The sequence below is a fragment of the Phyllostomus hastatus genome, unplaced genomic scaffold (assembly GCF_019186645.2).
Source record: "Phyllostomus hastatus isolate PE091 unplaced genomic scaffold, TTU_PhHast_1.1 phas_contig_80, whole genome shotgun sequence".
In the NCBI taxonomy this organism is placed as follows: domain Eukaryota; kingdom Metazoa; phylum Chordata; class Mammalia; order Chiroptera; family Phyllostomidae; genus Phyllostomus; species Phyllostomus hastatus.
In genome coordinates, this window is record NW_025333960.1 from 47,224,949 (window position 1) to 47,239,612 (window position 14,664).

Genomic DNA, 14,664 nt, shown 5'->3' on the forward strand with positions numbered 1-14,664 from the left:
CAAATATGGCAGCATTCCAGAAATGCAACATCGGTGAAAATAATCCATCACACTGAATGTACATTTCAACTAAACTATCATTATTCCACTCTCTGCAGAAGAATTCCAGCAACATCAATCAAACAAACAATAGTTTGAAGGAACAAGCAATACTCAGGGGCACCCCCATGGAGAGATACAAAAGAGTCCCAAAGAGCAAATTGAATTAAGAGCATGTAATATTTGATCTCAATGATTGAGGCTGATCTCTAAAATAAACCAGCTGGTGCCTCTGGGCCCAAGAGGGTAACCTCTGTCAATCAGCTGCCTAACCCCTTGGGGACAACAGGCACCGAACCCCCACTTGCCCTGCTGCCTTCTGTTACCAATTCAGTGAATGGCCACAAGGGAGATGCCAAGACTCAGACCATTAACTGACCGAGCAAGGCCAGCAGCGAGCAGTGTGGCAGTGATGGTGTCTATTCGGGCAAGCAGCGTGCCCCTAACGACACGTGTGGGCAACAGCTAACGACCTACAGCTGCTCTCTACATTGGGCGAAGATAGCTCTGAGCTTGACTCCTCTTTTTTGCAAACATGGGGTGAATACCAGCGTGACAAAGAGCCTCCTCCTTCTGCAGAGTCTGCTCCTTTTTATTCCCTCCACTGTACGGATACCCATGCTGAGAGTCAGAAAGACTATTTGCCCAAGGACACATCCATTCCAGATGGCCGTCTGCCTGCCACCCAGCTTCCTCAGGAGCCCACTGGGATGATGGCACTGTTGGAAGGAGCTCTTCTTCCACCAATCCTTGGAAAGCAACTCTTGATTTGATCCTGTGGCTGTATGTGCCCCCAGCTTTAGCTTGTCTGCACAGCAACAGCCCGGAAGCTACGTAGTCACCTGAACCCTACAGACCCCAGGCCAGCAGCATAGCCACGGGGCCTCCTGGGAAGCAGGCTTCCGCTAAGTCATGGGTAGGCAAGCTATGACCCATGGGCCCAATTGGACCTGCTGCCTTTTTTGGCAAATAACATTTTATTCAGACACATCTATACTGATTTGTTTACATACTACCTATGGCTGGTTAAGAGCTTCAAAGGCACAATGGGGTCATGGTGACAAAAACCATTCGGCCCTTTGCAGAAGAAGCTCCCTAACCCCTCACTGGTGGCCCAGCTCCTCAGAAGGGCCCTCACCAGTAAGACTTTACCAGGTTCAGAACACCGAGTTGGGCAGTGGGGCGGAGTTCCCGGTAAATCTCTTCCTTCATCAAGTGCATTGGCCTAGAAAAGTCCTGTTCTTAAGATGCATTGTCCCTGCCCGAGCCCCGTGATGTCAGAAAATCGATGGCCCTGTTCCCTCGGGACCCTGTTCCCGAAGAGCAGGTGACACATCCTCTAAAGGTGTTTTTGGAAAACGCTTCCTAATGGAGACAGAAAAATAAGGACTCAAACAACACAAGATCCTACCTAACTAGTCTGTATCATCTGTTATGAGACGAGTCTTTTAAAAATAATTTCTCATATTCAGACGTTTTCACTGAAGTGAGGTGGCTTTGACATGAACAAGCAAAGGAGAACGTGAACTCATAAAGACCTAGTTCAAATGACAACTCCACCACCACTACTTCTACAGCTCTTGGGCAAGTCACTTAACCTTCCCGATCCTCAGTTTCCCCATCTGTACTGTGGAGTATGTATCCGTTATCTATGGCTGGGTAACAAGTCACCCCAAAACTCAGTGGCTTAAAACCACCACACCTTATTTGGTTGTCACTCTCCATTTGAGTTGGGTAATCCTTCTTTCTATGAATCACCCCTATGGTGACATGGAGGCCCGAGGAAGAATGTTCTGGAAGTGTAAATGAAATATGTCGGAGGTGTTTGTCAAGGGTGGCCAATGATGTTGCGCCTTCTATTCCCTTCAGGCTTTGGATGAGGCACTGTTGTGGACCACCAGCACCAAGAGAATTTGGTTACTTATCAATGTTCAACAAGAAGAGTACACATCTTTCCAAACTGAAAGCTTGATCTGGAGTAAAGGAATTAGGAAGGGGAGCTGGCTCATCATTTTTGTGACTGTTCGTCTTTTCTGTTTGATTTTAAAAACCTCACTACAGTTCATCACATTCGATCATACCACTGTGTGTGGAACGTGTTACATATGGTCCTTCTGCATGATCATCTGGCTTAAAACAGATTATCCAGCGCAATGCATTTCTTGACTTCCTTGTGGGCCAGGGCTGAGCAACCAGAATGGCTCTACTGTATCGATGGCCTGTATGTCATTCCCACTTTCCTCTGGGTCACTGATCCCCAGACGCAGGGAGGCCAGGAGACTCCCAACAAGAAAGGAGCTCTAGTGTAAGATGACAGGACAACCTACGCAACCCTAAAGGACTCAAAAGGTGGACCTGCCCGATACCCATGGGCTATGAGAGTCTCTTCTTTCCCCGTGACATCGGAGACTTTGCATGAGGAGGTGATATGAAAGTGTCCCACAGTCCAGCAGGTGACCAGCCTCCTCCATGCTACCCAGGGCACTCCTGTGGAGGCAGATGATGGAGAGCGGTTTCTGGTGGGATGGGTTGTGGTCCAGGTACCACCTAGGAAGTTACTCAGAAAGAAGTGGGACCAAGGGTCTCCAACCGGATGCCCATCATCTGGAGAGGCTGAAGCGGCGTGGAGGTCCAGTGGGGAAGGGGCAACAAGTCCTGGTCCTCTGCCAGTGACCAGCGTGAACCTTCGCAAAGCCAGCGCTGGTCTGAAGTCACTTGTATGACAAGGCAGTCGGGGGACGTGATTTCTTAGTTCCTCTGGCTCTGACATTCATTTTATTCTCTCTCAGCCACCTCAGGAGGCACAAGTCTCTCCAGATTCCCACATATAAGTGAGAAGGGTTGCCAGTCGGGGTGTCCAGCCTGAGGCCCGCAGGCCGCACGTGGCCCGGGGTGGCTACGCATGCGGCCCCACACCACATCGTAAATTTACTTAAAACCTTTTTTTTTGCTCATCAGTTTGCCTATGTGTATTCAATGTGTGGCCCAAGGCAACTCTTTTTCTTCCAGTGTGGCCCAGAGATGCCAACAGGTTGGACACGCCAGCTTACCCCATTCGACTCTAAAAAATGAGAAATTCAGTGATAAATGACTACGGAATTTGAAACTTTCATTCTTGAAATGACACATATTAAAAAAATCCTTTACTAAGAAAAGCTGCTGATTGCCCAATACTCAAAGATAAGAGCCTAAAAGTTTAAAAGGACACGTGGATCCTTGGCCGTTTCTCCTGGGAGGGGGAGGGGGAGGGGGAGCGGAGCTGGAAGGTGGGTGTGAACAGGGACGTCACAGCCACTCAGCGCTGTGCTGGTGCCCACGGCCTACGTCCTCAGCTCCTGCTGTTTCTCTTGTTAAGCTTGCCAACAGGTCGTGTTCCGCTGCTGCTCCAGACGTCCAGGTCAGCGTGATAATTCAAGAGTCTGGCTCCCGTGCCAGCTCCTTGGGTTTTTATTTCCGTGGCCGAAGTGGGCCGTGCGGTAGCCTTGGAAAGAGCAAGCCCCCGCGCTCACCGATGGTGGACGTCTTCCTTCGGAACGTGCAGGAGTTAAACACTGCCGCATCACACATACATGCCAATGACCTGGAGTCATTTTTTTATATCGGGTGAGGAAGTCAGTGTTCCAGTCACACTGGGACATCCTGAAGACACAGACCGACTCCAGCTGTTATAAATTAAGTCCTCCTTGGCAACGAAACCACAGCTCGGGAGCCGGGGGAGGTCACAGAAAGCCTTGGAGGGAAGATTTGCTGCCTGCAGCCTTGATAACAAAGTGTAGTTGCTACAGCATCTCAGGCGTGCAGACTGTCACCATTTTGGGGGTTCACGCAGAAGCACGGCACCCAGGTCTCAGCTATGCAGGCTCCCGGGTGAGTCACATCTGCCGCAGGACATCAGTCCTTGCTTCCTGGGACACCCAGCCTCCTCTCTGCCTCCTGGCTTGCACGACATCTCAGCTGACCGATCTGCTGTGGCTTTGGTGTGGGCTGCTTCAGGAAATGCGTGGAATGCAGACAAGGCGCCTTGTCCTCAGAACGTCCCTGGGATCTCCGCGGAGCCAAAGCCCAGCTGTGGACCAGTCCCCGGGCTGTTTGAGGTCCAGCTGTGTTCTGTCTTCCAGGACCCAGGGCAGAGGGTGAGGAAGAGACCTCGGATCTCAGGACGGATGGGGGAAAGTGACCTGCAGTAACCTTTGCCTCCCCAGCATTCTTTCCTCAGATGATGAGTGGCAGCTTGGGAGTGACCTTAATCAGATGTGCTGTAATGACTCCTTGACTGTGACCCCGCAGCAGAAGACAGAGGTTTATGCAATGTTAAAGGGAGCTGGAGGCAGCGTGCCCGTGGCAGGGAGCAGGTGGAAGGCAGAGCCGTGACCTGGTGTGCCGGAATTTAATTAAAAAGCTTCTTTCTGCTCAGAGAACCAGTCATTTTGGGGAGGATCTAATTAGTTCTGAAATGAATAATTATTTGGAGGATCAATAATACATCAGCAGTGGGTAACTTCTGCAACTCGCACTGGGATTTTTGTTTGTTTGTTTCGTGAATGTGGTGGTTTCCAAGGAAGAAGGTATTGCACATGAATCCATTTTATGGACAGCTTCCGCTTTAAACAAAGACAAAACTCATTGCAGTGTTTATGGGACTACTTATACATTTTCTGAGTTCACTGAATTCATGCCTGTCAGCTCAGCTGGGCTGGGCCTGCCTTTCTCAGAACTCCCAGCGCAGAATGCTTCTGCGTTAACGCTGGTCGCCAGAGGAAGCTTGCGAGCCATTTGCAAGGAGAGGTGCAGCGGCAGCCATGCTGCCTGCTCTCAATGTAAAGGCAGGGCCGCAGGAGCTGCTGCAGCTTGTGGGGCAGCCACTGGGCCCCTGCTTCCTCCAACTAGCACCCCCCTGTCCTTCCACCTCTCTGTATCCTGGGCCGGCATGTACAGCTTCTCCTGTAGGTACTGCGTCATGAAACCATGGCGCCCAGGGACAGCAGCAGACAGACAGAGTGGTTCCAGCCCGTCCTTGCTATTGCCCACTTTGTGTCCCTCCTCCTTTGGGATGCCAGCCCCACAGGGTCAGGTTCAGCACCAGGTGCAGAAGCAACAGCTTTACAGAGACTGTGTAACCACCGTCCACAACTGCGTACAGTGAAAGGCTTAGAATTTTATCTCATCATTGTGTTCCTGCTCCCCTAACCCCTAATGGATACACGCACCTTCATTAAACTGTACATGGGGATAATTGAGGATTTCTGGTGTGTGTGGCTATGTTATTAACATGACCGCTCCTGCATGACAAAGATGAGGTGTGGTAAACTGTTGGGAAGAAAACCCCTGCAAACTCTCCCAAGGAAGAACAGGAGGCCGCGCTAGATCTGGCGACCCAGGTGTACCTTGTGTTTCCTTTCTAAATAATTTACAACACATGTTTCTTCTTCAAATTTCTTTCTTTTTAAACTGTATTTTTACAGTGTAAGTATGTATGTATGCTTGTGGTTATTTATTATTATGTTAAGAACACAGCATGAGATCTACCTTTTTAAATTTTGCAGCACAGAGTTGTTAACCGTGGGCATGAAGGCGTACAGCAGATATCTAGAATTTATTCATCTCCCATACCTGGGACATGACACCTGTCGAACCGCACGCAACTCCCATCCCTTTTTCTTGACACCATTCCCGGTTTGCTAGCTGATGGAAACACCATCACCTGATGCATGAAATCATTCAACTTAATCTCGCAGAGACCCAAGTCTACGTTGCAGCCCAGTGGGAAAACAGTTAACCTCAGTGCAATGGTCTGCTTGGATTGTCTCTAGTTTTGTAGTTAGTTGAGTCGAGGGAGAACAGGACCCCTTGCCCAGGGCCACTGATTGCATTAAAGCTGAAAATCAAAGAACCCAGGACAAGATGAGTATGCACTCTTCCACAGACTCACTTGTGAATTCTCAGCTCCGTGAAATATGTAAGGTCTGTGTGTGAACACGACCTGATTGGCTTGGCATGAGCATCTGACCCATAAGAAACCCATCCATTGGTTAACTGAGGACCAATCCGAGTCCACCTTTCTAGAAAATAAGGCACTTAGAGATGTAAACCTGGCATGGCCGGGAAGGAGAGTAGTCCTTTTCTACAAGGGGCACATTGATGAGTTTTCAGAGAGACAGGGAATCGACGAGGGGCAGAGAGAAGCAGGAACAAAAGACCACGTGGCTTCAGAGAGACTGAGATGGAGACAGTGTGGTCCAAGGGGCTCCGATTCCTGTGTGATCCGGTGTCCTTCCTGCACATCATTTCCAGGACAGTCCCCTGTCCTTTCAATAATTAAACAGTTTTCCACCTGAGTTCCTTGGAGGGGATCTGTTTCTTGGAGCCAGTAAATGTTGGCCAGAGCCTGGGTGTCCCTCCCTCACCCATACAGTGTACGGTTTCGTTACTGCAACAGCTCCTGCCCAGGGGTCAGGGTCCTTTACACAGGTACCGACCTGCCCCTCTGTGGGACCACGGACAGCTTAGCTGTCCTACCTGAGATGCTGTGGAAAGCCTTTCATGTGCTGTGGTCACACATTATCAACGTGGACAGCCCTCTGTGACATCACCAAGCCTGTGGTGAAGTCATCTTAGATGTTGCAACCTAGTCTGCACTTTGTTGTCTCTGCTTGTCTAACTGAGCCACCGTGTTCTGGAAAGGGACCTTCCACGTGGCTGGTGCGTGTGGATGGCTTAAGCTTGGAGCAAAACCAAAACGGTTGGCACGTGAATGGGATTAGTTACCTATTTTATTCTCTGGTGGACCTGTGTCCATGGGGAGGCTAGGGAGGCAGAGGTGACCAGGGCCCCTCACCCCGCCAGGCAGGTACAGCACCAGAGCCACTGGTGGCAACCACAGGCAGAGGTGCTTGCCTGACAGAGAGTGGCCTGCTCCAGACCACGAAACACGGCTTTGTCTTGTTTCCAGTACAAAAGCTCAACAGTTGTTTGAGAGACAGGAAGAGAGTTGGGGGAGGGGAGAACCAATCGGCTGAAATGAACACGATTGGCTGTTTCTGATTTTTTAAAAAATAATCTTTGTTTGCTACTTGTGCATTCATGTGGCCATTGGGCCAACACTATAGGCAGGCAATCGGAGGTAAACAGGGTGTTTTGTTTTTTTTTTAAATTGAGAAAGTTCTGCCTGACCATTTTCCCCCTGTGACTTAGGAAAATAGTGCCACTGTTTGATTTTGGCTGTGGCCTTTCTTGGCCCGGCTCCGGGGTCACAGAACCCTGAGCAGCACCTGAGAACCCCGGGGACCCGACAGGGTGAAGTCTCTCTGGTGCACGTGAGCCGGCTCTGATGGGTGCTTGCACGCTAAGCTCCCTGGGGTTCAGTTCAGTCCTTGTTGGACACCAGCTCCATTTCTGCCAGGCCAGGCGCAGGATGAGAATGGTGGGCCCGTAGTAAGGAATGATGAGGACTTCTCAAGACGGTGACAGCAGAGCAGTGAACTATGCCTGGGGCCCTTCTGAGCACCGGGCCCTGGGTGACAGCAGAGGCTAGCCCCGCCTGAAAGGGGAGGACAGACTCAGACCTTGTGGCTGAGAGGGGCAGATGGGCTGTCAACACTAGATAATTTCTCCTACAGCACAGAGAGAGCCTGTTACATTCTCACACATGCTGTCGGGTTTTCAAACTGTTTTCTCCCCAAAGGGGATCACATGAAACACCCAACCTCACGCATAAAATAGCCTAAGGCTGCTGCATCGGAACTCTTGCCTACACTCACTCATCGCACCAGCAAGGACCCCTGGGTCATGACCCCCAACCTCTGTGCTCCCAAAGGCACAGCTTGCAGACCATGGCGGCAGGCTGTACCGTGCTCCAAGACAGAGCCCGTCTGCAAGGGGACTCCGATGGCAGAGTGTCCAGGACACACACTGCAGCAATTATGGCAGCCAGGTGCCCCAGAAGCAGCAAGGCGGGTCAGGAGAGCATTCCATCCATAGGAATGTGGGTCCCCCCCACCCCGCCATGTGGTAGCACAGAATGCCTCTTCCAGGCCCACGCATAACACATCCACTTCCCATTATTAAAAACACCAAAAAGGCCCCGGGGCAATCACTTGCTTCTTGTGACCATTTACGAGGGGACATTTCTGGGAGGCAAAGGGGGTACTTTACACTGAACATGTCCCCTTAAGGTTGATCTGTATACTAGTAACCCTAACTACACTTGTTTTTAGGAATGCCATAAAAGGTAAGCAAAAACATAAAAAATTAACCTAAAAGATAGGGAAGTGCTATGTTATTAAACAACTGTAACTTTAAATGGCCGTTGACAGTGAGACCCTTGCTACACGCTCTGTGGCCGCGGGCTGGGAAGAGGCCCCCCTAAGAGAGCCAGCAGGGAAAATGCGGGGCGGCCCTGAGAAGGGGCGGAGCCACGGGGCGGAGCGCTGCCCGAGGCGTGGCATGCTGCGCCGGCCTTACCTAGTCGTGTTAATAAAACCTCTAATTCCCTTGTTAAGAAATACCGTCACCGATATTGTGGCTGACTACCATTTGGTTCTCACGAAATATCACTTCCCCTCCCCCCCCCCAACCCCGCATTTTTTCCCCCCCCTGCCCACCCCCCCCCCCCCCCGAGAAAAAAATTAAGGACAGAGGTGAAAGTCAGGGTGAAAGGGGCAATTACGACGTGAGAGGTCCACTTGGTTTGAGACCTGCTTACTGGGGCGCCCACGTGACCAGCACAAACCATCTGGCACTTTTCCCCTCTCTCTGTCAGGGGAAGAGGCAGAGGGCTAGGTCAAGTCCAAGGTCTCTCCCCGTTCCAGCGTTCTGGCTCTACGGCAACAGGCACTTTCTTTCCCTCGCTCTCTTATGTCGATAAATCTTTCCTGCCTGTGTGCATCTCTGGGGCGTCACACTCTTCAGCCCGCTAACAGGGAAACCCAGGGGGAAGTGGTGGGACGCGGGTGATCCCGGTTTTTGCTTGACTCCACCCTCGAGTGTCCTCAGCCGCCACCCACGTGGATCTGGCGATAACGCGGTGATGCTGCGAGGCGGGCTGGCTCTGCTGCTGTCTGATGGGCCTTCTCTGTGTCAGCTCCCAGGACTCGCTGTCCTCGCTTTGCCTGCAGTCGTCCGAAAGCGGATCCGAGACTTGCCAACAACATGACTTGACCTCACAACACACACACAGCGCGGCCGGGCTCCCGACAGGGCTGACAGTCACTCAGGGAGGTGCAGGCTCAGAGCGGAACCGACTCCGGCTTTCATCAATGGGCTCGTGTTTCATGCACCAGCATCGGTCCAAGACGTCCCTGCGCTGGTGCTGTTTTTAAATTGTTCTATTTTTAAAATAGTTTCACTTGTTTTGAACTCTTAATTCTGTGGACGTACTCAGAGGCTTTTGGAAATATTGCTGTTGTGGTTTAATATTCTTTTCTGAACTTTTGAAACCTGAATTCGTACAGAGAGAACCACAGTGAGGGAATCCCTCTGGGGTGAAAGGGGGGGTCCCTGCAGGGGTCTTCTGGGCTCTCTCCAACGCCGAGCCCTCCTGCAGCAGTCTGCTCAGGCTGCCACAGCAAAGGCCCGGGGGCTGGTGGCTGAACCAACAGAGGTTTATTTTCTCCTATTGTGAAGACTGGAAGTCCAAGGCCAAGGTGCCAGCAGGGCTGGAGTCTGGGGGGACGTCTCTCCGGGGTGCAGACAGCTGCCTTCTGTGTCCTCGCATGGCCTTTCCCAGTGCTCATGCAGGGGCTGAGCGCGCTCTCCCCTCTTCTTGCAGGGACACGACTGGAGGGGCCAGGGCTCTGACTTTATGACCTCATTTAAGCTTAATCACCCCTATAGAGGCCCTTTCTCTAGAACAGTCATATTGGAGATTGGGGCTTCAACACATGAATTTTGGTGGGGGTGGGGGGCACAACCATTTAGCCTGTACCACTCCCCAATCCTGACATCATAATTCAATTACCCGGGAGAAGCGAGAAGCCAAGATTTTCTTCAAAAGAATGTTTGATTCTGCTCTGCCGTCACAGTGCTGTCGTCTCACAAGCTGTTCCGTTGGTTTGCAAGAAGAGATTTGATCCCAAATCCCCCCTCTGCTCTGTGTGCTGACTGGTCACTTGCATGGGCTGTGCACCTGGGCCGGGACCTCCAGAGCAAGGTGGGTGGCAAGGCCAATACCGGTGTGGCTGAAAGTGAGTAGTGTTATTTCTGCCCCCCAAATCTTCATGACACACACTGGCACAGAGCCCTGTGAGGGGTTTTCCGAGCTCCCCTTTTCCCAGCCGGCCTCCCACAAAATCAGTCAACTGACTTTTTACTTTTCTTCTCAGTAGTGTTTCAAAAGAATCTCTACTAACGTAAGCCTTTCAATTTGTGCTCCCAATAACGTAACCCTTTCTTGACCAGGGGAACTAAGCAGAGCTAAGCAGTGGCTGAACTGCAATGACCAGGGGCCGGTCTCTCACAAGCCAGGCAGCATCTGGTCGGTTCACCTGCACCGAGGAAGACAGTGTACGCTGCAGGCCGCCCGGCCACCTGCTCAGGGCCGCAGAGGTCCTTCTGCTGGGCATGTGCTCCTGCCCAACTGCAGCCCTCAGCCTCTCAGGTGGGTTCACTGAGCCCAGGGGGGTCCCAGAGGTGGGCCCCTGCGCACCCCAGCTCACCTGCAAAAGGTGGGCAGGATGCCCACTGCTAGGGCCAGACTGGAGTGGTCCAGCAAGCCGACTGACATACAGGATGCGGGCAGGGCATAAATTCTCTCAGTCCAGGGACATCCTCGCCAACCAACCCTCTCACTCGCCGCCTCCACTCCTCGAGTGGGCCCTCATCTGTGGACCTTCTCCGTTCACTGGCTGCCGCCACGTGCTTTCTCGACGGCTTCCCCTTCACGTTTCCTCTGCGCAGCGAGGCTCATCTGTGGTTATCTTTCACCAATGTTTGCTTGCCCTCCCTCCTCCTTCTGTGCTGTAAGAATTCTCCTCACCGAAGTGGCTGCCCCGCAGTCTGGCTCCCCCCAGCCCCAGCCACGCAGGACAGAAGGCTGCAGAATCCATGACGACAGGAAGGGCTGGCCAGGCCATTGCCCCATTAAGAGGGTTTCAAACACCTCACTGCACCGGCTTGTTGAGAAGTCCAAGACTTTCTCCAGTCTCTTTGTTGCCTCGCTCTATGACTTTACTAGCATTTTACTCTAAAATGATACATCCAATAACATTACTATAAAAAGCGGATATTGTTTTCAGAACATCTGCTGTATTTCAGGCTCCAACTCTTTGTGAGTTGATTTATGTTTGCATAGATCCACTAATTTTAATTTATGCCTAATCTCTGTAAGGTGGATTTAATTCCCATTTTACAGACAAAAAAAAATAGATGATCAGAGCAAGAAAGTAAATTAACCAAAATCACACAGCCAGTCAACTGAAGAGTAAAAATGAGGCAAAAAGCCCAATTCCTGATTACAGAACGTTGTGAACCCATTATTTTTAGCCGACCAGCTCCCTTTTTGTAGGCAGACACCGTCTACAAAAACAGGACGGGCAAACTGATTTTCAGCTTTTTGTAAGAGTTGGTTGCTATTCATTTAATCTTTCACTCAACATGTGCTTACTGTACATCTGCTGTAAGCTTGACTAGGTGACTAGATACCACAGGGTCAAGTGCAATGTCTTCCGTTGGGCGCTTAGCAGGCTGGGGAGAGGAAGTCCCCCAGATGTCTGGAGAGGACAATGAGGGAGGAAGCGCTGTGCTGAGACCGTCTCTGCAAGCCAGGACAACTTGACAGCCCATGACTCCTAAGGGAGAGAGACGGTCGAGTCTGCTGGGAGGTGAGCAAGGAAGCTGGACACAAAGGAGGGACAAGGGCTGCGTGAGGCCAAGGAAACCACCCCCTGAAGCAGAGGCTCCATGCATGGTGGGCAGGGCCCTGAAAGCCAGGCTCCGGAGACAGACCTGAAGGCAGCATGGGCTTTTAATCGGGGGAGGGCAAGGCATTTCAGGAAGCGGCTCCTGGCCCCAAGTCTGCTGGCCGCCACATCTCTGGCTTCTGCAGAACTCTGCATACATTCCCTTGGACCTGACGTAAGCCCCAGACAAACAGTTGTGAGCAAGGATAGTAGCTGGGGCGGGGTCTCTGCAGTCACAGCCAGGGAAGAAGAGTTCTGTGCCAGGTGGCCAGGGCAGTGACCTCCCGGAAGATGAAAGGGAAGTGCCCTCAGGGATGTGCTGGGGAGCCAGGACCTCCCAGGGACCCCTGCAGCTCATGGAGCCATATTAAAAGTGCTCTGTGTGGTGGGGGGCAGGAAGGAGTGAGTTTCAGGAAGGACCAAGGGCAGAACTGCTGCCGGGCAAAGGAGGCAGAGCAAGAGAGCAGGACGCCCCGGGCTGCCTGCAAACCAGGATGGAAATCCAGGTATCTGAGCCTCTGTCATTCACATGCCCCCCAGCAGTGCCCCGAGCCCAGATCCCACCCAGCTGGTCCTTCAGACTGGGGGGCCAATATTGCTGCAATGTCACGCTCCATCCCAGGGGTGAGCAGGCTGCCCTGTGGGACTACGTGAGCTTGAGTTAGACATTCTCGCCACCACTTCTGATTACAACAGTCAATCCCCAAACATGAAATGCGCTCCTTTTGCTTTTCCGTTCACCGTGGAACGAGCCAGGGTTACCTTCTTTCCTTGTAGAAGTCAGTTTGCTCGAGGCATCAGGAAAGGCTGCAGTGCTGGGCACGCAATCAGATGATGCTTTGCATCATCAGGTGATTCTTCTTACGTGTGTTTCTTTTTGTTTTGTTTTCAAATACATTGTAAGGTCTCTGGTGACTGATTTTTTTTAAAAACATCTATCCATATAGTAGTCCCACTACATACTCAAATAAATGAATTAATAGACATAATGGACAATCGGTAACACTATCTGGTTTTATAACAAGGCTGATTTGACCTCCTCCTATGTTTTATCTCCATTACACGTAGAAGACTGAGTCTCAAAGTATGTTTGGAACCTGGGACTCCGTTGGAAATTCTCATTCTCGGTCCCCACCCCAGACCTATAATCTGAGCCAGTTTTACAGTTTGTCCGGACGCCGGACCCAGCCCACACTTCAGGCTCCTGCAGAGTCCAGTCTAGACCTGAGTCACTGGAGAAGCCCAGTGACACCCACTTCCTTTTCAGAGCCATCTCAGGTCGACACCAGAATGGGTCTCTGTTGTGGCTGTGTTGGCAGAGGTGGTATCTGGGGAAGAAAACAGAACTGACAAGAACTCATTACTTGGCGTCACCTTGGCATTTTCACAGTTACTGAGCATGAGAAGAAATAAACCATGAAGCTCCTGACAGTGAGTGAACGTGTGTTTTTTAAAAAATGTCTTGCAGCATCAAATCAGTCCCCCGATCAGCTTGCTATTGAGTTTAATCTAGCCAAGGCAGTATTATTGTAGCTGTCACAGATTTTAGTGTTTTTTTTTCTTTTCCTTGCCCAGTGAAGCTGGAACCAATTGCTATTATAGGGAGACTAAATAAAAGAGGTCCTGAATTTCCTGCTATTACAGGAGATGCTAGAATAATATCGTATGGGTGTTTGGGGGGTTTTTGTAACATAATTAAACCCATGTGAAACGGCACTGCACAGACTTGGCTGTGGATTGTTCTGACAATGTTTTCCAAATGAAATACTTCAAGGAAGAGAAATGACCATCTAACAGTTTTTCTTTCCCCTTCACATCTTCTATCATGAATTTCTATCATGTTGATTATTTGAAACTAAAATCTGTTTCTTTGCATGGGTGGGAAATGTCAAAACATGTAAACCAATCAAGATGTTTTTGATTGCTTGGGCAAGCCTGGATGGATGAACTTCATGCACGTTCAGACCTGAGCCGGTGGAGGTAGGCGGGGTGACCCAGAGATCTTGGGACAGCCCTCAGGTGGCAGGAGGCGCAGGCTGGCCCCCAGGTCAGGTTTCGAGAGAATAAACCACAATCTCTTGGGACATCTGCCCGTCGCTCAGGACACAGTGTCCCGAAGACGGTGAAGACCGTAGACAGGGGTTTACGGTTGTGAGTACATGAAATGGTTTCTTCTTGCATTATTTACTTGTATTTTTCCATATGAAAAACTGTCAACCTACTTTTGCCCACCTCTGATGTGTGTGCCCCTGAGAATGGTGCTTTTGTCTGTCATCTTGGCTAGACCATGGTGACGGGTTGTTTGGTCCAATACTCGTCTAGGTGTTGCCGTAGAATTATTTTTTAGATATGAGTAACATTTCAATCAGTAGACTGCTAGCCTCGAGAGCTGTGAAACAATAAATGTCTCTTCTACTACGAGCCTCCCAGGTTGTGGTGTAATGGCAGCCCTGGCACATGAACCCATGCTCCTGCCTGCAGCGCCCCCCGAATTCACACACAACACACGGAAGGGCAGACTCCAGAAGGCACAGGTTACAGTGCAGAAGGTTCAAGAGCAGAGCGAGCTGATAGAGCAGTCACTTTCCTTACGTTACTCCGAAGGCCAGCAGCCACTATCTTACCTAATTCATTATGGACACATTTTTATAAAAGCAACCTCAGACATGGAGAATGTTCAACAAATTATAATCAGCATTCTGATGCCAGGAATATCTAACACACAGTACGT

The 14,664-nt window shown here is 50.7% G+C and overlaps 1 protein-coding gene across 3 annotated transcripts in view; it reads right to left on the reverse strand.

Moving 5' to 3' along the window:
* CCBE1 (collagen and calcium binding EGF domains 1) overlaps positions 1-14,664 on the reverse strand; it is a 177,917-nt gene that overhangs the window by 76,488 nt on the left and 86,765 nt on the right. The gene's annotated exons all lie outside the window — the stretch shown is intronic.